This window comes from Physeter macrocephalus, chromosome 20 (genome assembly GCF_002837175.3).
Source record: "Physeter macrocephalus isolate SW-GA chromosome 20, ASM283717v5, whole genome shotgun sequence".
NCBI lineage: Eukaryota > Metazoa > Chordata > Mammalia > Artiodactyla > Physeteridae > Physeter > Physeter macrocephalus.
Window position 1 is genome coordinate 36,154,399 of NC_041233.1, and position 20,500 is coordinate 36,174,898.

A 20,500-nucleotide genomic window follows, 5' to 3' on the forward strand; every position below is an offset into this window, starting at 1 on the left:
CTGGACCCTGTAAAGCTGAGGAAGGTTTTGCAGGGAGCCCAGTCCCGCCAGTCCCCAGCCTCTGCAGCAGGTGGGCTTAGAGCAGAGTCTGGACCTTGGAGGGCCCAGTTGTCTGGCTCGGGGGCCTCAGGCTCCATGGACAGATCAGATCAGAGCTCTTCCTAGTGGACCCTCACTATGGGCAGGTGGCACAGCGTTTGCCCTGAAAGGCAACTGCAGCTACTTCATGGGACGAGGACAAGCCCCTCAGGTGAGCGCAGGGAGGAGCAGCCAGAATGACTGTCAAGGTGCTTGGGCAGCAGCCCCCGCCCAGCTCCCGCCTTTCCCCAGCAGCCCATGCATCCTTACTGACAAGGGCTGCAACCCTACAGTCTCGATGCAGGTGGTCTGGGCCAAGTACAGCCATTTCCACAGTCGGAGGCACAGTCACAGGATGAGAGTCAACCGGAGGGAAGAGGCTCAAGGGAAAGGAGGCCGAGCCAGAACCATGGTGGACAAAGTGTGGGCAGCCAGGGGGACAGTCTCAGGAACAGTCCCTGTTCCCTAAACTGAACCCTGTCTGCTCGCCGTCCCTGGAAGTTCTCTTTTCTTTTTCATGCAGCCCAACCGTAGGTCAAGCATTTGATGTCTAGTAAGAACCAGGAATGTAATGCATGATGCCATGGGGTTCTCGGAAGCATCCCTGGGGGTGGTTTTCATCCTCACTGCGCAGAGGAGGAACTGCAGCACAGAGGACAAGGGACTTGCTCCAAGGGTCAGTGCTAGGAATTGGCCGAGGGGGTCTGCACCAGCCCTCGCTGAGGCCCGCGCCTGGCTCTGTCCCACCTGAGCACAGTGACATCAGCAGGCAACTTACTATTGTAGAAAACTCTCGAAATCTGCTCATTTGCCTGCAACAAAATGAAGGAATGTCGGGGGAGGGCAGTGAGATGAGCCAATAATTCTTTAAGAACTTGACAAAGCAGAGTAAATTCCCTTAGCCGTAGAGTCTGTACCTTTCTCAATCCTGCCTGCATGTTTCTGGGTCCTGAGGGCACTACATCCCGAAGTCTTTTAAGACCATGTTTTAGCTCATTTCTGAAAACAAAATCAGAAAAGAGGGTTGAGGAGCAATGAGGGTTGATTGCTATAAAACAGCTCCAGCTGTCGTGGTGCCATTCTGCCCTGTGCAGACCTGCCTGGACAAGACAAGACACTAGCCACCCTGTCGTGCCCCTTCTGCCTGTGTCTTTGACACTGACAGAACTAACCCTAACCCTTCTCTGTCTCCCATTCAGTGGGTGTGGAGGATGCTGCTTTGCTGGTCCCATGGGTAGGGCCTGGCTTTCAATGTGCTCATCCCTGTCTCAGGCATGCAGACCTCGGAGGACTCAGCAAGGGCCCTGCCTTGACCGTCCGTGGTGAGGGGGGAGCACCCATGGATGCGCATCTGTGACTCTATCACCCCCAGTGGACTGGTGGTACTGCTGGCACCTAAGGGGTCCCTGGTGAGGGCACGTCACCTTCCAACAGGCAGGGTTGAGTGTGGAAAGGTCAGTCTGCTGATACCCCTGACCTGTCCCCTCCTCCCCTGCCACAGACCCCTGTGGTGGACTTGGACCCTCCAAGCCACTTCCCCCTCTGGGTCGGTACTAAAGGAAGCAGTCAAGCTGCTCCGTTAGAGTCTAGGGCTCCTGGGCTTCATGTGCTCCTGAAGAAATACACCATAAGCTGGAAAAGAGGCCTGAGGCCCGTCCATGTGGGAGGAAGAGCAGGGACCCCAGGCTGCCATGGGGATGGGCAGTCGGCCTCTGTTAAAGCAGAGAGCAGGAGATGGGACTGGGACACACCAGGGGTGGGGCTTAGGTTCAGGCTAATCCAGTGTGATGGGCTGAGCAGTCACAGCAAGTCTAAGGAGAATGTGGTCCCTGAAGGCTAATTTCTCAGTGTGGGCAGAAGAGATGCTCATGTGTGGTGAGATATGAGAGCCCCAGACCTACTCAACCCAGTTCAGGAGGAGAGACCTGGGACCAATGGCCAGGGCAGGCCAAAGCAGGCCTTGCCTAGTCTAGCATAAATACAGGTCTTGGCGCTTTTTGGAAGATTTCAGTTTCGTCGTTCGCACCTCTCAATATCCTGAAACTCTCAGCCCTCCCCAGACCCCTGCCCAGAACTCAAGTCACCAGGCAAAGTTCTCACCTGAGTGGCTCTCCCTAGTGCTGCCCTCCCAGCTCTTCTCCTACAGGGACACCAGGCTCCCAGCACCCTCACCAATCCCTCCTGCTCTTAAAATACCCCTCTCATACCATAAGAGCCCCTTCCACCTCTTCCCAGTTCTCACCCACCCCCGCCATCACCCCTGGGGCTTCCTAGCCCTGTGTCTTCTGGCTTCTCCAGCACCCAGAGCAAGCCCTGCGTGGACCGCGCCATCCTCAGCTTGCTCCCCCTAACGGCAGGGCTCAGAAAGCACCATCCCTGGTCCCAATCCTGGCCCCACACGCTCTGCAGACCCACCAGAGTCACACTTCGTATCAGATTCCATCGGCCACTGCTGGACTCACCCTGTACACCAGGACCCACCCCAGCCCTCTGCCACACCCTCCTAAGCTCCTAGGGAGTTTCGGAAATGCCCAATCCCGGGCTGAGCCTTGCTCTCAGCAAGATTCTGTGGGCTCCTCTCGAGCTGGAAGCATCAGGGCCATGGTTGATTTTGAGCTATCCTCCTAGGTATGTATCCCACCCATCCCAACACACACACATAGAGGATTTCATATCTTTTCCTCTCCCTTGAGCCCCACTCCCTCTCCTGAACCCTCTGTCATGGAAGACTTCCTCTCCTACACTCTCCAGAGAGGACCAGGGATGCCTTCCATGAGCCTCACCAAACCTCCCTCGGTCCGGGTCTTGAGCCCCCTGCCTTGGAGGGGGCAGCTCCTCCCCCTGAGGCCCCCGCCCAGCCCCCGCCTCTCTCTGCCACCTGCCAGTATCCCTCCCCATGGACTTTCTTTCTCCCACTTCAAAGCCACTCTGGTCTCTCTCTTCTAAACTCAAACATGCACCAAACCACGCCTTCCCCTAGCTCGCCGAACAGGAAGCACAGCCCCTGCTTCTCCAGGGGGCCAGGCGTGCGGAGCGCTGAGTCCTCGCACGGCACCGGCACGCTCCCTCCCCCGCAGCCTTGCTGCTCCTGCTCACCTGCTGCCCCGGCTTCTCCCCGGTTTCCCAAACACGGCTCTGTGCCGCGCACAAATCCTGGACCCACTCCATTCTAAATGTCCTCAACCTCTCTTTGGTATTTCACCCACTGAACTGGGTTCCGGTCATTTGCATCATGAGCATCGGAACCTCCCGGCTACTCAGGAGCTCCATATCTTCCCACCTCCAGGGCTTTGGGCACATCGCTGGGCCAACTGAATGGTCCACCTAGGATGCTGGAGTGTCATGCTTCCCTCCCGCACCCCAGCCCACACTCACGGGCTCCCTTGTCTCAGACCCACCAAGGGACCAAGCTCCCCTCCACTGAAGCTCCAGCACTTCAGCACTGCCCACGCCTGCCTCCTGGTTCTGACCGTGCCTCCCCTCTTCCCCCACTGGCCCAGAGCAGAGAGTGACACACAGAGCAGGTGCCCAACACAGGCCAGTGTTCACACAGGGCCCACACATCTGCTCCAGCAGATCCCAGGAGTCCTTGCAGTGAGCCAGTTCTCAGAAAAGGGAAGAGCGCTGAGAGGACACAGGGCAGGCGGAGGGCAGGGCTTAGAGGGGGCGGAGATGGTCTAGCAGCACGGGGTCTGCCAGGGCCAGCGCAGCCAGGGGTCAGTGGGAGCCAGGTAGCCGGGGCTGGGGTCAGAATGGACACTGAGGGGAGCCCAGGACGGCCCAGCCTGCACCCAGTGGGAACTGTCAGCTCCCTGGGCTCTCAATGGACCCCATCCACCAGGCCTGCCTGGGGGATTAAAGCAGTACTTACCTGTCTGAGGTGAGCTTCATGAGGGTGTGACCCAGTGTGGAGTAGGTGATGAAGGACATCCGCAGGTTAGGGCTGGAGGAGTATAAAGACGAAGTCAACAAGCAACCAGGCAGGGGCTGCATGTCAATTTCCCTGCTCCCATTCCAAGTGTTTTGCTTTGGGGACCCGTTTCCTGAACACTGGAAGTTCCTATAACTTAGTAAAGGATTCTGAGGCCTGTGGAGTTGTGGGGCCTTCCTGCTCCCTCCCTATACTCCCAACCCCCCATAATCTCTCTCTCTCTTTCATGAGGGTGTGACCCAGTGTGGAGTAGGTGATGAAGGACATCCGCAGGTTAGGGCTGGGGAGGAAGCATAGGCTCATAAGAAGCCATGCACACTGGTCAAAATGAACATCAATGAGCAGCCAGGGAGGGGTGCATGTCAATTTCCCTCCTTCCACCCCAACTCTTTTGCTTTGTGCATTTCTCGAATCCTGGAAGTTTCATTCCTTTTGTGAAGGATTCGGAGGCCTATAAGATGTGTGATCTTGCTGCAAGTGAGTGCTGAGATGGCATCATGTTCCGTCCCTACACTCCCAACACCCCCAAAGTCCCTCTCTCTCTCTCTCACACACACACAAGCACACACACAGAGGCATATGCACACGCTCCCTGCATGCACAAGAAGGCAGGCACTTATAAACTCCTGCATGAGGGCCTCTCCACTGGCCTCTCTTCTAATGTAAAACTCTCTGGACCTTCCCACACTTCCCTCCTCTCCTGTCTTCCCTGCCCGCCTCTTATCTCAGGGAAATTGTTCTACCTCTCAGCAGCCATTCACATACATCCTTCCCTCTTTCCCCCACTGTCTTCTGGTCTCTTGACTCTCAACTTGTGTGAAATTGCTGCAGTAGGTTCTTGCTGGATTCCCCACTTCTCCTGGTTCATGTTCCACCTCATTTAATCCATAATTATCAGACTTTTCTCCTGGAGCACAACCTTGATCATGTCAGACCCCTGCCCTAGAATCATCTATAGTTCCCTATTGCTCAGAGCAGGAAATCATAAGCCCCAGGGCCTGGCATTATGAGCCCCATGGACTTGGCCCCATGCTGTCCTGTTCAGCCTCATCTCCTAGCTCTCCCTTGAAGTAACCCCACTTTTCAGCCAAACAGACCACTCACTGCACAAGAAGTCTCCTTGATGGTTCCTGTTACCCTGTCCTTCCTCATCCTTCAAGATTTAGTTCAAAATTCCACAGTCTCTAAGAAGCCATGCTTGCATTTTTTTTTTTCCTAAGAATACTTGCTTTTTCCTTAAAGTTGCAAGTAACTCTTTTGTTCTTTTCTTTTGGTCCTTGGCACCCTTTAGCCCAGTGTTTAGCTATGTGTTACCGATTTGCCTGTTTCCTCATCTATGAGGTCCTCAAGGACAGACTGTGCCCTCCACGTTGTAACCTGATTCCCAGGCAGGAGCCAAGAAGGATGTCGACACCTGATAAAACCAGTGATTGGTAATTCTTTCTGCTTCAGAACACTGCCCTGGGCTCTCTGCTCCTGATCCAAAGGACTCCCATATGCCCACCGATTGTAAAGAGCTGTGTACTCTGCCTGTCAGAGGAAAACACCAGCCTTACTTTGTAAACCTCTTCAACAGTTTTTCTACTAAATCGCAAATGTCATTCCAGGATCTGCTTACGCTGTCCGACCTGAAAACAAAGAAGACTTGATTAAGAGGGATGAGGCACCTCCTTCTGGTGGGCAGAGTTGCTGCCTCGCGTTTCCAGCAGACCCTTTAGCAACTCTTCCCCACCCCATGTAGCTGAAGGCTGCCACACTCCTGAAGCAAGCTCAGTGGGTCACCTTGGTGTTAACTTTCACCAGTGTGAGTGGTGGGGAGGGTGACCAACCTGACTTGTGTGCTTGGGGATGAGGGACTTTGGGTGGCAAACCAGGACAGCTGATACACAAGGAATAAGGGAGGATAAGCGGTTGAAGAAGCCTAAGCAATTCTGATATGTTTGCTCTCCTGGTACCCCAGTTTTGACACTACAACAAGAGCCCTGGCCTCAGGCAGGAGAGGGATGTGCTACTCAGACTATTTTACTTCACTACTTTCTTATCAGCCTGCAAAGCTGAGCCACTCTGGACACTGAAGGCCTTTCCTGGGAACACTCATGGGGAGGAACAGAACCAGGCCTGGGACACTGCTGTCTTGGTGTCATCATACCCCACCAGCAGGGAAAGTTGTGGGACCTTCCTATCCCTACTTTCAGTTTCTCACTGCCATTGGCTCTGACTTTAGTACCTGAATGGAGAATGAGGAGGCTGAAGGGGGTTGGAGCCTTATGCCCCCTCTGTCTAGGTGGGAAGAACTTCCATGTGCCCTACGGGCCAGGGCTCAAAGGTCCTTGCAATCCCACGCCTCTGCAGGTGTGCACTAGTGCAGGTTATGGAGGGCAAATGTGGGTCTCACTGGCTAAGTGTTTTTTCAAGGTTCTGCAGATGGTAGGGATGAAGCTGAGGCTGGTGCCCTGTTCTGGGCTCTTCCCCAGTGAATGTTGGCTCATGTCTTTGATATGGATTGTAAGTCTGAGGAACCCACCAGGAGCTCCTTCCTGTCACCTCCAGTGATCACCATGCCCATAAACATCCTGAATGTCATATTTATATGTGTAATTCCCATATACCCAAAAGCATCCTTCTCCTCTCTACCATTCCTTCTGCCTCCTCTTGGCTGTATCTATAACTGTCAAGAGATGGCGAGTACACAAGGATATATAATTCTAACAATACTATGGTTACCATTCATGGAGTACATATATACCAGACATGTTACATGCATGATTTCCAATTCCAAAACTGTTCTATGATATCATTATTCCCATTTTACAGATGAGAAAACTGAGGCTCTCACAGGTCAAGGAATTTGCCAAAATTTCCATGGACCTGAACCCAGAACTAGCTGCAAACCCCATGATTTACCCCCTTAACTTGTCAGATGTGGGAGACACTGCTGTGTGTGACAACTGTGGGTGGCAAAGCATAAGACTCTGTCAACCCAACCACAATACAGACTTTTCCTTAGGAGCTCCTATACTTAAGTGCGTGGCAACTCCTTTCCTAACTATTCATACCACATTCCACTTTCCTTCTCATTACTCCTCTCGTCTGTGTTCTCCCCCAATGAAGAGGATCTTCCAAAGGAGATATATAGGAAACAAAAGTCTTCAACGCACCCACCTCCTCTGGAAAAGGTTTCAGTGTGTGATTATTGTGAATGAAGGTCTCGATTCTAGAATGCAGAAGAACACGAGTGCTCATGGCAGTGGAAAATACTACAGGGGCCCTCAGGTCCCCCGGAAGGAGGCAGTTTGGAACAGAGCAACTACATGGGCTTCTCGCACACAGAGCTTCAATCATGATTTAGTGCCCACTCTTAAATGAGAATGGAGAGACGAGGGTCACCAGCAATTTGAGGATATCTCTGATATTAAAGCTTGAGGCCAAAACATCCTGGTGAGATAACTATGCTGGGACATCGGAAGTGGCTATGGCAGTGTCATGCAGGGGAGCTGAGCTATCAGAAAGCTACATTTTCCTCTCCCCCTATTAAGAACTCAATAGAGGATGTATAAACCTCAAAAAGCAGGAAATAGCAGTTGATATAAGCACAGCATTGGAAACATGGTCACATTATCAGAAGAAAAATCTGGAAGATTTGTAAGTGGCTGCCTCTGGGAAGTGAGATCAAAAGTGGGGAGGAAAGGGTCAGGGGCCTCAAGATTTTTGTTGTGAACAATAATAGTGTTTGATTTAAAATTTATGTTCATTCAGTTTCTCCTAAATGTGAAACTAAAAATAAAATTGCAAACAAAAACTTGTAGCATGAATGATGCCACCAAAATGGCAGATCTGAAAATCTAAGCCCTCGTTCCCCCATGGAGACATCAAACAAACAACCATAAGCTGTCAGCACCAACTTTGTAGGAGAAAACAAAAAAAGATTACAACAATAAAGCAAATGTGCAATCAAGAAATAGCTATTTTCAAAATGGTAGGAGTTTTGTTGCATATTTCATCACATTTCTCCCACACCTTCTCTGGCCTGGTGGCAGTTTTGGTCTTGATCACTGGCCCAGTCCCAGGTTGTCCTTGATCTAGAGGGAGCAGTGTCGACCTTACTTACAAATTATTGTGTGAAACTCTCCTTACCTGGCTGGAGTCAATTAGGATGTTTAAAATCAGCTGTGGGCATAGGTGAATTTAAAAACAGACACATATGCTCAGGCCAGGAGAAAGTTCAGGAAAGTCTTGAGAAGACCTTAAGTTTCACCTTAGGCTGATCCCTAGACTCAGTGGTAGTCTAGCTAAGTGCTAAAGGAATGTCCTAGCAAAGAAACATTCTGCAAAGAATGGAAGAGGTGGCCTCTCCCTGCCACCCCAGGTCTTTTTACAATTTTGTAACGGTTTTATGTTTGTTTCAGATCCTGGCATTTGGGAAATCTCTGTCAATACATTCAGTGAATAAGAGTTCGTGGAACAGAAATTCCAGTGATTGCACACAACAAGGAATATTCTTTGCAAAAGTAGTTTGGAAAAGTTTCAGAATAAACGGACTACTACACAAGTCTACATTAACAGATAAAAGCAAATACAACCCAGTAAGCTGTGGTGAATTCTGCTTTCTAGAGATACCACATTATAGTAATAAAAATCCTAATTTTCAACAAAAAAAACGTGAAACATACAAAGAAACAGGATCATTGTTCAATCAAAGGAACTAAATAAAATTACAGAAACCATTCCTGAAGAAGCCAAGGCATTAGACTTACTAGACAAACACTTAAAAGCATCTTAAATATGCTCAGAAGTAGGAAAATAAAGACAAAGAAATAGAGGAAATCAGGACAATGACATATGAGCAAAATAAATATCACCAAGAACATAAATTATTAAAAAACCAAGCAGAAATTTGGAGCAGAAAGTGTAATAATAAATTGAAAAATTCATTAGGGTGGTTCAATAACAAATTTTACTAGGCAGAGCAAGGAATCAGCAAAGTGGAGGATAGGACAATTGCTACTGTTTAGTGTTGGGAGCATAAAGAAAAAAGAATGAATAAAAGTGGTCAGAGTCTAAGGGACCTGTAGGATACGCTTAAGCAGACCAACAAACATATTGTGTGAATTCTTGAAGCAAATAAGAAAAAGAAGCTGAAACATTATTTAAAGAAATAACATCCCAAAATGTCCAAAATTAGATGAAAGACATGATCGTACAATTCCAAGAATCTCAACTAACTCCAAATGCAATAAAATAAAAAGATCCACATCAAGGCACACTATAATCAAACTGTTGAAAACAAAGTCTAAGATTCCAGAGTTCAAATTCTGGATCCGTGTATTCTATACGGAGGCTTTGGTGGGTCATCCCCAGGCCTTGAGCTACCTCCTTGCCTCATCTGTAAAATAGGGATAATAATACTTATTCACATAATGATGAAGACATGGTGATGAAACTGCTTTCATCCCCTACCCCTATCCCCAATCTAGGGACACACCTGGCTTCCCCCCCATCCACACTCTCTGGAATCCTGTGGCCTCTAATTTCAAACTAGCTCCAGAACCTGTCCACTCATCATTGCCACCCATACCTACTGGTCCACACCACCATCATATCCTCCCTGGATCCCTGCACCAGGCCCCTCACTGGTATCCCGGAAGGCTCTATTCTTGCGCCCTTCAACTGTGACCCTTTTAAACACGATCCAATCACACACCTCCTCTGCTCAAAAATCACCAAAGCCTCCCCCACACTGCCCCAGTCTGTCAGCATAGCCTTTCCTGAGCACCTCTTCAGCACTTCTGATCCTCCCTTGGCACTTGTCATCCTCTTGTCCTGATTTCCCCCCGGTCCTGATTTATCCCCATCTAATACCCTAGTTCCTCTTTGATTTATTTCTTGTCTTCTACAATGAAAGCTCCAAGAGAACAAGGACTTTTCCAAGTTTTGTTTGCTGCCTTATCCCCACTGCCCAAAACAGTGACTGGCGTATAGAAGTTTTCCAGTAATTATTTCAGTGAGTGGATGAACAAGGGAATGAGAGAATGGATAAGACTGCTCACCAATGGATGAAAGATCCAGAGAACCTTGGGAGTGCCACCAGCAGAGGAGTCTGACCCACACCCCACCTCCCCACAAAGGGCACATGCAGAGAGAGTGAGCCAAGCAGTCAGGGCTGGATCAGGGGCCCCTGCAGTGCTGGGGAGTTCCCAGGGTGTGTGACTCTGCCTTCCCTGTCAGTTTATTTTATGCTCATCCTCCACGACTGCATCTGACACATGCTGGGCAAACCATATAAACTCCCCTTCATCCCCATCACAACCTGGTGAGGTGGGTATGAAGGCCCCATTGTACAGATGGGGACACTGAGGCAGAGAGAGGTGAGGTGACTTGCCCTAGGCTGCATGACTGATGAGTGGAGTCTGTCTGACTGCAAAGCTGGGGCTGCCTCCTCAGTGGTCATCATTCCCCTCTCCGCAAGAGTAGCAGGGGACATCAGGAGGGAATCTGTCCTCAACCTCCAAATATTCTCATCAAGATGGTTTCGAAGACAGCAAGGCTTTCTATAACCAGACTGAGTGAGCACAGTTCCCAGAGAGACAATGTTATTTCTCTGGAACTGAGGAATTTGCTGTGGTTTCAGACAAGCCTAGCCTGGCCCACTATGGACGTGCTGTAGGCCTACTCTTCTCTGATGGCCTGGGGCTGGGAAATGGGTGTGTAGGTCCCTTTCCTGGACACTCTCAGCTCCTCCTCCCACTTGCAGAATCCAGCAGGATTCAGTCCTGTCACCCCCACCAGCTTCTGTCATACCTCATCCAACCTCTAGGGGCCTGTTCCCCTTTCCAGGAGATTGCATATGCATATACCTTCCCACTTTACTTCCCAGGATTGTTTTGAGGATGACAGATGTGCAGTGATGGACTTTGGAAACCATAAAATATTTCAATGATATTAAGAGTCATGCCACTGTTACTACTAAATAAGTAGACTTTATCCTCAGCCCCACAGAGGAGTTGAAAATGGAACCAAGGCAATCTCTCCAGCATAAGGATTCACCCCTCTCTTTCCTTCTTTGAGGGCCAGAAGGTAGTTAATGCACAGCACAGTTTTCCCAGGGCCACACTCAGACAGACCGAACTGTTCTGAAAGTGCACACAAATTGTAACGTGGGTCTCCAAGTTGTCAAAGAAAGCAGCAAAGCAAAGGACTTTCTAAGCAGTGACACTATGAGAATGCCTAACAGATGATACACCAATCTCTCTTGGGCCCAGTAAAAACAGAGGTTATTTGGGTAAAAGAAAGAAAGAAAGAAAGAAAGAAAGAAAGAAAAGAAAAGAAACCCAAATGCACCGTGAGCTTCTCACAACTGCTGAGAAGGCAGCTCCTAGCAACTGCCTGCCCCTCCAGCTGTTTATGGGGCACGCAGGTCACAGACCCAGGCCAAGTTGATGGAGAGACTGAGAGCCATTGAGAAACCTTATGGTGACCTTTTTCCTTTCCAGAAATAAGAGCCCCAGGAAATAAATGCCTGGGGCTTTCTTTCTGTCCAGGAACAAGGAGGCCACAGAGGTGTGTTCCTTGGGTCTGAACAAGACTGTCCTTGCCTCCCCTCTCTCAGAGCCTGGGATCCCCCTGGACCACTTCTTGCCATCAGTAACCTTGGTGACAGTGGTGCCTTGAGAAGCACGGGGGCCAGATGGGAAGGCCACTCACGCATCCAAGACAAAGTAGAGGTCGAAGACACCATCGCAGTCATACAACTTGTTTGCTTTGCTCCTGTGATGACTGGTGTCCCTGTGGAAGCTTCTCCAGTCTGGGTTGAGGTAGCGGTGAATGGTTCTCCAGTCAAGGTCAAGGTGGTGGAAATTTCGCCAGTTCGGGATGCTATGCTGGAAGCTCCCTGCACTCAGCAGTGGAGGGGGCAGCAACAGCAACAGGAAGAGCCCAGGGCTGGGCATCCAGGGCCCGCCACTCTCCATGTACCTGGCTGTACCTACAGTCCCGTTGGACCCTGGCCACTCCAGGCCACCTCAGGTCGCAGCCTCCACCCCTCCAGCCCTCTAACGACAGGGCACTGTGAGCCTCCCCTTGTACCTGCCCTGAGGGCGGAAGAGGCAAAGATGGATGGCCTTGGGGGATGGCCCACTACCTGCTCGGCCTGCCCCCAGCCCCAAGGAGGCAGAATTCCCTGTGATGTCCCTTATGATGGACAGGAAGGTTGGCATGGTGACTTTGTGACCTGCAGCTCTGCTCAGTGTCCTGCCTGTTGACAATCCCGGGGGGAGCCAGGGGCTCTTTGGAGGGGCAGTAAGATGAGGCTTCCATTTGTTCCTCATCCCAGACCCTCTCAGGTGGCCATTAAAATCCTGGAGAAATCCTGCCTTTTTGTCAAGTGAAAGAAGACAGCTGAGGTGGCTTAGATGAGGACATCACTGTGGGGGAGGAGGTCCAGGAACTGGGAGTGTAGAGTGTTGCAGTGGTCATTCGTGTGACCCAGTGGATGGAAGGATCTAGAAGGGAAAGAAGGTCCTGAAAGGATGTCAAAGTCCCTTGTGAATGAAGGGCATGCCAGTTATCTTCTGCTGTTTAACAAACCAACACAAACTGAGTGACATAGAACAAGAACTTTTATATTATGCCCACAAATTCTGTGACTAGCAATCAGAAACGGCTGAGCGGGGATGGCCTCTCTCTTCTCCATGGATCAACATTGGGCATTAACAACTTTGAGTCAAAAGTGTTTCAAAAACTCAGGCTGTGAATGTAAAAATTTTTAGAAATACTTTAACCAATTTATTTTGTTTTCTTTTGTATGCACAAAAGAAGAGTGATATATGCTAAAAGTCATTTGTAATAAGTCTAAAATAGATCTTTCATATGTATAATGAAAATACAAAAATTACAAATGGTAAAATGCATTGTGTTGGTGATTTTTGTAGTTCTTGTTGTTTGAGTGATATTTTAAATAATGGAATATCTTAAATAAATGATATTTGGAATTGATGAAATCTGGTACACTTCTCCCTAGAGCCTATTCGGTTTTCCTTGCTTCACATCCTTCATGACACTTGCTATTGTCATATTTTTATATATTTTTCTATTGATTCAATGTCTGTTTTGGTCTTAATTTGCATTCCCCTCATTACTGATGGGATTGGTCTTCTATTCAACAGATTTCAGGTCATTCATTTTCCCTCCTTTGTGAAATGCCTGTTTCTGCCTGTTTCTGCCTGTATCCAGTTGTTTTTCTTTTATATTGATTCCTTAGCATTCCTTGTATATTTAGGATATTAATCTTTTATCAATTGTTGCAAAGATCTTCTTCAGTGTGTGGCTCTTTTTTCACTCTATTTAATGCCTTTTAATAAAACAGAAGTTCTTAATTTTTTATTGAAGTATAGTTGATTTACAGTGTTGTGTCAGTTTCAGGTGTACAGCAAAGTGATTCAGGAATAGATATATTTACATATATGTATTTACATATATGTATTCCTGAATACGTATATATGTGTATATATATATGTTCTTGTATTCTATGTACATATATGTATTCTTTTACAAGTTCTTAATTTTAATGACAAATGTTGAATTTGTCACTTTTAAGTGAAACTGTTAAGATTTGCACTGTTTGTATCTTATTTAAGAAATCCTTCCCTGTTAAGCTGAAACAGATTTTATCTTAAAAGTTTTAAAGTTTTAAAAGATTTAAAGACTTTATCTTAAAAGTTTTAAAGAGTTCACACTGATGTCTTGAATCCATCTGGAATTAATTTATAAGTCTGATTCTTGCCAGGGATCTGATTTCATGTTTCCCATATTTAGAGTAAACTGTTGTCTATTCCATTTTTTCCTTCATGATTTTTATGTCACCTCTGATGTGTTTCAAATTCCATATAGCTGTGGGCCTGGTTCTGTGCTCTCTGTTCCATTGTCTTTATCGGTCTATTGGTTTATACTGAAAGTGTCGAAACCACACGGTCTAAATTATTGTGTGAACGATTGTATTACTGTTCCTCACTGTCCCTTCCTCTTGCAGAGGAGGACTGCTTCCCTGCCACATGCATGGCAGGCTTGGACTTGATTCCACCAAGGAAACGTTAATAGAAGTTACACGTGCCACTTCTGGACAGAATCTTTAAGAATGCAGGTGTGACTCAGGTGAATCCAACAGCCTGGTAGCTGAGTAACTGTGATGTGCTGCTCCCTCTTGGGAACCTGGGATGGACATGTATATGTGGGACAGTGAGATATATGAGTGGGAAATAAAGTTTGTGCTTTTCAGCTGATTAGATTTGGTGGGTTTTCTTACAGAAGATAACCCAGTAGAACCAGATACACACGGCGTTCAGCTACCTAACCTAACATACGCAGAGTGCTCCAGCAAGCCTTGATAGTACAGGGTAAATCACCCACCTAATTTTTCTTAGGGTAATTGTTGGCCATTTGCTCGTTCATGCAAATTTTAGAATCAACTCTTCAAGTCTCCACTCCACCAAAACCCTCTTGATATTTGTTTATGATATCAACATATATACAGATACATTTGGAGGGATTTGAATCTGCAATCAGGACTCCTCGTATCAGTGAACATGGCATTGTCCTCATTTATTTAGGTCTTTTTCAATGCTTTTCATTTATATTTCCCTATGAAGATCTTCACTTCTTTTGTAAGTACCTTCTCTAAATACCTTATATTTTTGCTGCTAGTGTAAATGGCATTTTAAAGAGTTTAAAGAGTTTAAAACTGTTTATTGGTATTGTGAAGAAATGTATTTATTGGTTGATATATTCACTCGACTTGCTAAGCTCTCTTATTCTAAAAATTTAACTGTAAAATCCATTGGGTCAGTATAAAAATAAAAAAAAAACACTGTCTTGATTACTTCTTCAACCAGTAGAGCTATGATGGAGGCATTCTTGATTTTTTTTTTTTTTTTTTTTTTTGCGTTATGTGGGCCTCTCACTGTTGTGGCCTCTCCTGTTGCGGAGCACAGGCTCCGGACGCGCAGGCTCAGCGGCCATGGCTCACGGGCCCAGCCGCTCCGCGGCATGTGGGATCATCCCAGACCGGGGCACAAACCCGTGTCCCCTGCATCGGCAGGTGGACTCTCAACCACTGCGCCACCAGGGAAGCCCGGCATTCTTGATTTTAAAGAGAATGCCTCTAACACATCACCATTAAGAATGATATTTATTGAAAGCTTTTGGTAGAAATCCTTTATCAGATAAGGGTATTTCACTAATATTCTTGGTGTGCTAGATATCCTGAACAAGTCCTGAATTTTATCTAATATTTTCTGTATATTTTGTGTGTATATATTTTTCTCCAGTAATCTATTAATATGGCTAATTAAATTAATGCATCTGAAACAATATTAACATATTGTAAATCGACCCAAATTGGCCATGATATTTTTTAAACACTGCTGGATTGAATTTAGTATTAGTTTAGATTTTTTTGCCTATGCTCAGGAGAGAGGTTGGCCTGTAATTTCCTATTTTTGTGCTGCTCTTATCTGGATTTGATATTAAGTAAGATTAGCCTTCTGAAATGCACTTGGGAGTGTTTTATGTTGTCTTTGGGAAGGCTTTGAATGTGATCACAATAGTCTGCTTCTTGAATATTTGGTATGATATCTCCTATATGTGGTGTTTTCTTTGTGTAAAGTCTTTAAACTACTGATACAATTTATTTAATATTTACTGAATGCTATGGACTGAATTGTGCCCTTCCTCCCAAACTCATACATTGAGCCCTAATCCTTAATGTAACTGCACTTGGACGTCAGGCCTTTCAGGAGATGATTAAGGTTAAGTGAGGTCATAAGTGTTAGGCCCTAATCCTACAGGTCTAGTGTCCTCATAAGAAAAGGAAGAGACACTAGTGCTGTCCTTCACACAGTCACAGTGAAAAGGCAGTGGGGGACATAGAAGGAAGGTGGCCACCTGAAATCCAGGAAGAGAGGTCTCATCAGAAACCAACCCTGCTGACACCTTGATCTTGGACTTCCAGTCATGGTTTCTTGACACTCTCTCCTTTCATCTGGGTTCAGTTTCCTTCCTTCTGAAATACATTCTTTAGTGGTTCCTTCACCAAGGTTGTGAGGGTGTTCAACTTAGGCTTTGTACCTCCGAAAATATCTCTGTTTTGTGTTCACTCTTGAATAACAGTTCAGTTAGATACAGGATTCTAAGTGGACAGATTATTTTCAAGGTTTGTCCTAGACATTCTATAGTTTCACTAAGGCTGAGTGAGCTGCACATTTGGGATTTGATCTCTCATGTCCATATTCATTAATGGGTTCTCTTCACAGAAGAAAATTTTTGTTTTGGGGACCGTTACTCAGAGCTTTAATGTCTGTTCTGAATCTCACTTTGCCCACCTCAGACTCATCATAATTTTGTTCCTTTACAATCTTATCTGTGTAATATATGCTCCCAACCCTTTGGGAAAAGCACAGAACTTTGTCTCCTTATGTCTCCACACCATCTCCTCTCAGGGGCATCCAGAACAGTTACTGAGTGACTGAAGGAAGGAAGGAAGGAGCGGGGACTCAGGGCTCCCTCTCAGTCCCTCAAGGATTCTCTCTTCCCCTATCTAGCCTGCTCTGCCCCTCTTCTGGGCTCAAACAATGTGACTCATACACCTGGCTGCCACTGCAACAATTCTGGTTACCTGAGACCCCACTCCTATCTCCTCTCACCCTCACTACAGGGAAATGTCCTAGGTAGTCCAAGACCTGGCATGAATGTAGTCACTTAGAAGGCATTCCCTCCTGTTCCCACCCTTTAGGGCCTGACCTGTCCCACCCTCCATGGGTAGTTAAGTTCTCTGTCACCTTTGCATTCTGTGAAGTCACAGAACTCACCATTATCTGGCACAATGCTGCCATTTCAGAACTGAGGAGGCTCAGGAAAGGCTGAGAGGCCGAGGATCAGCTCCAGTGAAGTCTGGAAGTTTCTCAGTGCGCCACAAAGATGGAGCTTGCGTGGCCGCTCAGCCTGGAGGCGGAAGGAGAGTCCAACGCGCGGATGGGGTCTCTGGGCAGCACTGAGGATCCGCAGTCGCAGGACACGGAACACCTGCACTGACAGCCAGGCTGTTGCCCGGGTCCCCGAGACCCAAGAGGGTAGAAGTCGCGGCGCACAGGGCGAGTGAGCAGCGGCAAGTGCAGCCTCCGCCGTGGCCCGAGGGCCGCCTCCAAAGGCAGGTCCGCGCCAGGGCACCCTCCTCAGTCCCGCACCTGGGCTGAACCAGCGGGGACAGCGGGCCGAGGTTTGCGGAGCTGGACTCGCGGGAGGCCCGGGCCCAGCCGAGTGGCCGCGGAGCCGGCGTGCGCTCCGGCGTCCAGATCTGCTGCGGGCGGTGCCTGGGAAGCGGGTCTCCTAGGCGCCCCTTTCTGCGGGTTCAGCCCACTCACAGGCCCCTCCCTCAAAGCCCGCGGACCCCTAGCAACGGGTCGGTGCCCGAGGCCCCGCCCCAGAGGCGGGGGCAGCCCGGGAAGGCGGGGTCTGGCCGGCCCCCCAGGGCTCGCGCGCCAAGTTCCGACCCGCGTGTCACTGTCCCGACCTGGAGGCGGCCGGGGCTGCCAGCGCGTCCCCAGCGCCGCGCGAGAGCCGAGGTGAGACGCGCTGTCCTGTCCCCCGGGACAGACCCGCGAGTGGGCGTGGGGGTCGGGAGTCATCTCATTTCTACGGGCTTTTCCCCAGGGCAGGTTCTCAGTCCTGCCCTTGACTGCCCGGTTCTTCTCTTCCCTCTGTCACCAGCTTTCTCCATCGCTCCTTTTTTTTTTTTTTTTTTTCTCCCGTGCTACTCCTGTCCCTGCCCTCTGCCTCTGTCTTTTGTCTCCTTGCCTCCTCTGTATTTTTCTCTCATCTGTCTCACTTTTTCCTACCCATCTTTTTTTTTTTACTTGTGTCCCCTGTCCTTCCCTTTCTCTGTTTCTTCTTCTTCTTCTCTCCCTCTCTCTCTCTCTCTCTCTCCTCACCCCTTCTTCCGTTTTTCCTTCCCCCCATCAAGAATTACACCTTGGAGTTTTGTTTTTTTTCTGCTAGATCAACTTTTTTGGGCTGCAATTCTTTTAATTCATCCATCCACCCATTCACCCACCCTGTGCCGCTCCATTATTCTCAGCCAGGGCTTGTACTGGGCACGAGGGTAATAACGATGCATTTGCCCCAGATCCTTTCTCCAACAGATTATATCCAAAGATCTGGGCATGTAACCTGCTCAGTGCCTGTTATGGGAAAAATACATGAAGGATCAAGTTGTAAATCTCTGAGTTTTCAGGGTGAGCTGAAAGAAATACTTGGCTTTAGAGACAAGGCATTGAATGAATCCTTTTCTTGGCATTTTGCCTTTAGTTACAGACACAGACAGCACCAGGAAGCTAAATCTTGCAGGATCATTTAGGGAACATGGGGGCCCACACCATCCTTCTGTGGAGGCAGTGCAAAGCTAGGTTTGGTGGGGAGAGTGAGGGTTGGACTCAGAGATCAGTTGTGGGAAGACAATAGGCCGGGGCTTTGCATGTGAAACATTTGGGTGAGAGTTGAAATAAGAAATTAACTATAAATTTCTAAAGTATATACTTGTCAATGCTGGTGGTGTGCAAAAACTAGGTTCCATAATTACTGTTAACTGATTCAGACTTTTTAATAACAATTATTGTGGTATTGGAAATTAATGTTTTTGTGTACACAGTGAAAATGTTTCATCATCATATCAAAGATTGTCTTAGATACATACTAAGTGAAGAAATATAGAAAAACAAATCTGGTTCATTTGTGAGAAATAAAGTAGAAAGTATTAAATAGCAAAGCAAATTTTTGCTTCTTAAAAATATAATCTTATCAGAGAGACATGATTTCATTATTTGATGGTATTCTTATGTCATGTATAGCTGTATGTTCAAACACACACATACACATACATAATATATATATATTAAGTCGGAAAAAGAAAACTTGTTTGGTTTTAAAGCTGCTAATTACTGCCCAACACTTGACGCTTTTTGTTCTTATAATTAATTTAACCTGTCCTTTGAGTTTGTTATGATTTTTAGTGATAATTCAGCTTATTTAACTTTTTGGTTGATATGCAAAAGGAAATTTGTCCATAGATAAGTCACACAGAATTGAACAAAAATTAAAAATGATGGAAGAGGATTTCAGTGTGTTTATTTAGAGAAATTTTTTTCCACTTTGTATCCAAGAACGTTGGACACATTCATAGGTATAAGCATGGCACTTTGATTTGGGAGACTGTTCTCTGGATTGAAGAGTTAAATTGTCTTTCACATCATTTAACCACTGACTTCCCATGTATTAGAATTTTGGGAGGGGAGGGGGAGGGGATGCTTTTCCAGTGGTTTAGAACCATCATGCCTGCTTTGCTTAGCAGATATCTTTTTCAAAAAATAGGAGGTGACAACTTTTCTTTAAAACAGATTATCACATCTTTTTTTTTTTTTTGATTCAAGGCTAAGTCTGGAGCTGCAGTGCTTTTAGATTTTTTTTCCTTCTTCAATAGGCTACATCTCTTCTTTCTAGCTAATGATGCTATTGTAGAGTCTGTCTGAGTAGTCTGTTGTACAAACCATGTCCTTTTCCTCTGAAGGCTGCCACAGGAATTGGTCCATGTGGCCAAGTTGTGTTAGGGCCACAGCTGACCTCACAGTGGGCCTGGGAGCTGGCTACATCCTGAGAATCCTGCATTTGGTTTTGCTTGGACATAGCAGGCATTGCTGCTAGAGGGATGTGGGCATAGATGAACATGGAGCCTTTGAGGGCTGGCTGGGAAGTCCGCTTTCCCACCTCATGGCACCACCAGCCAGCCTCCAGGAAGGCCTGGACAGCTCTGCAATTTTTCATTTTCTCAGGGTTCTAGGGTTAGGAGGATGTCTAGAAAACATGTGTGTTTTCCTTTTCAGGAAAACACAGCACCTCACAATCCACATGTAGAAGATGTAGATGGATGATTATCCTTAGATAATCACACCAAAAAGGTGTGAGAAGCATCTCCAGAGTCTGGGGAAACCAAAGAATTTGGGCACAGGAGATTTTTTTCTGTTCTCATTTGTTTTAGCTGAAGAGGAAGGCAGTGCAGGAAGGCACTGTTGGTGTAGATGGTGTCACTAAATAAGACCTAATTTCTGAGCTGCAGCTTGGGATAGCTGGAGGCTGACCAGCTGACTTGGGGTGGTAAGTATCTGCAGACATCTCAGCAACATGCTGTCGTTCAGTTGTTTGCAAAGAGTTCTTCTGTAAATGGAGGGGGAAGGAGGAAACTGCCCAGGCCATTTGGTCACTTGTTAAACACTCTTGTGCGCTGGTCCCTGGAGGGGCATGAAAGGAGGGTAGGCAACCCTGAGGCTGTCTCTAACCTTCAGAACTAGTGCGATAATAAATTGATGCTACCTAACATTTATTGAGCCAGGCTCTTTAGCACTCTAGACATGTTAATCCATTTAATCTTCACAACCACCTGATGAAGTGGGCACC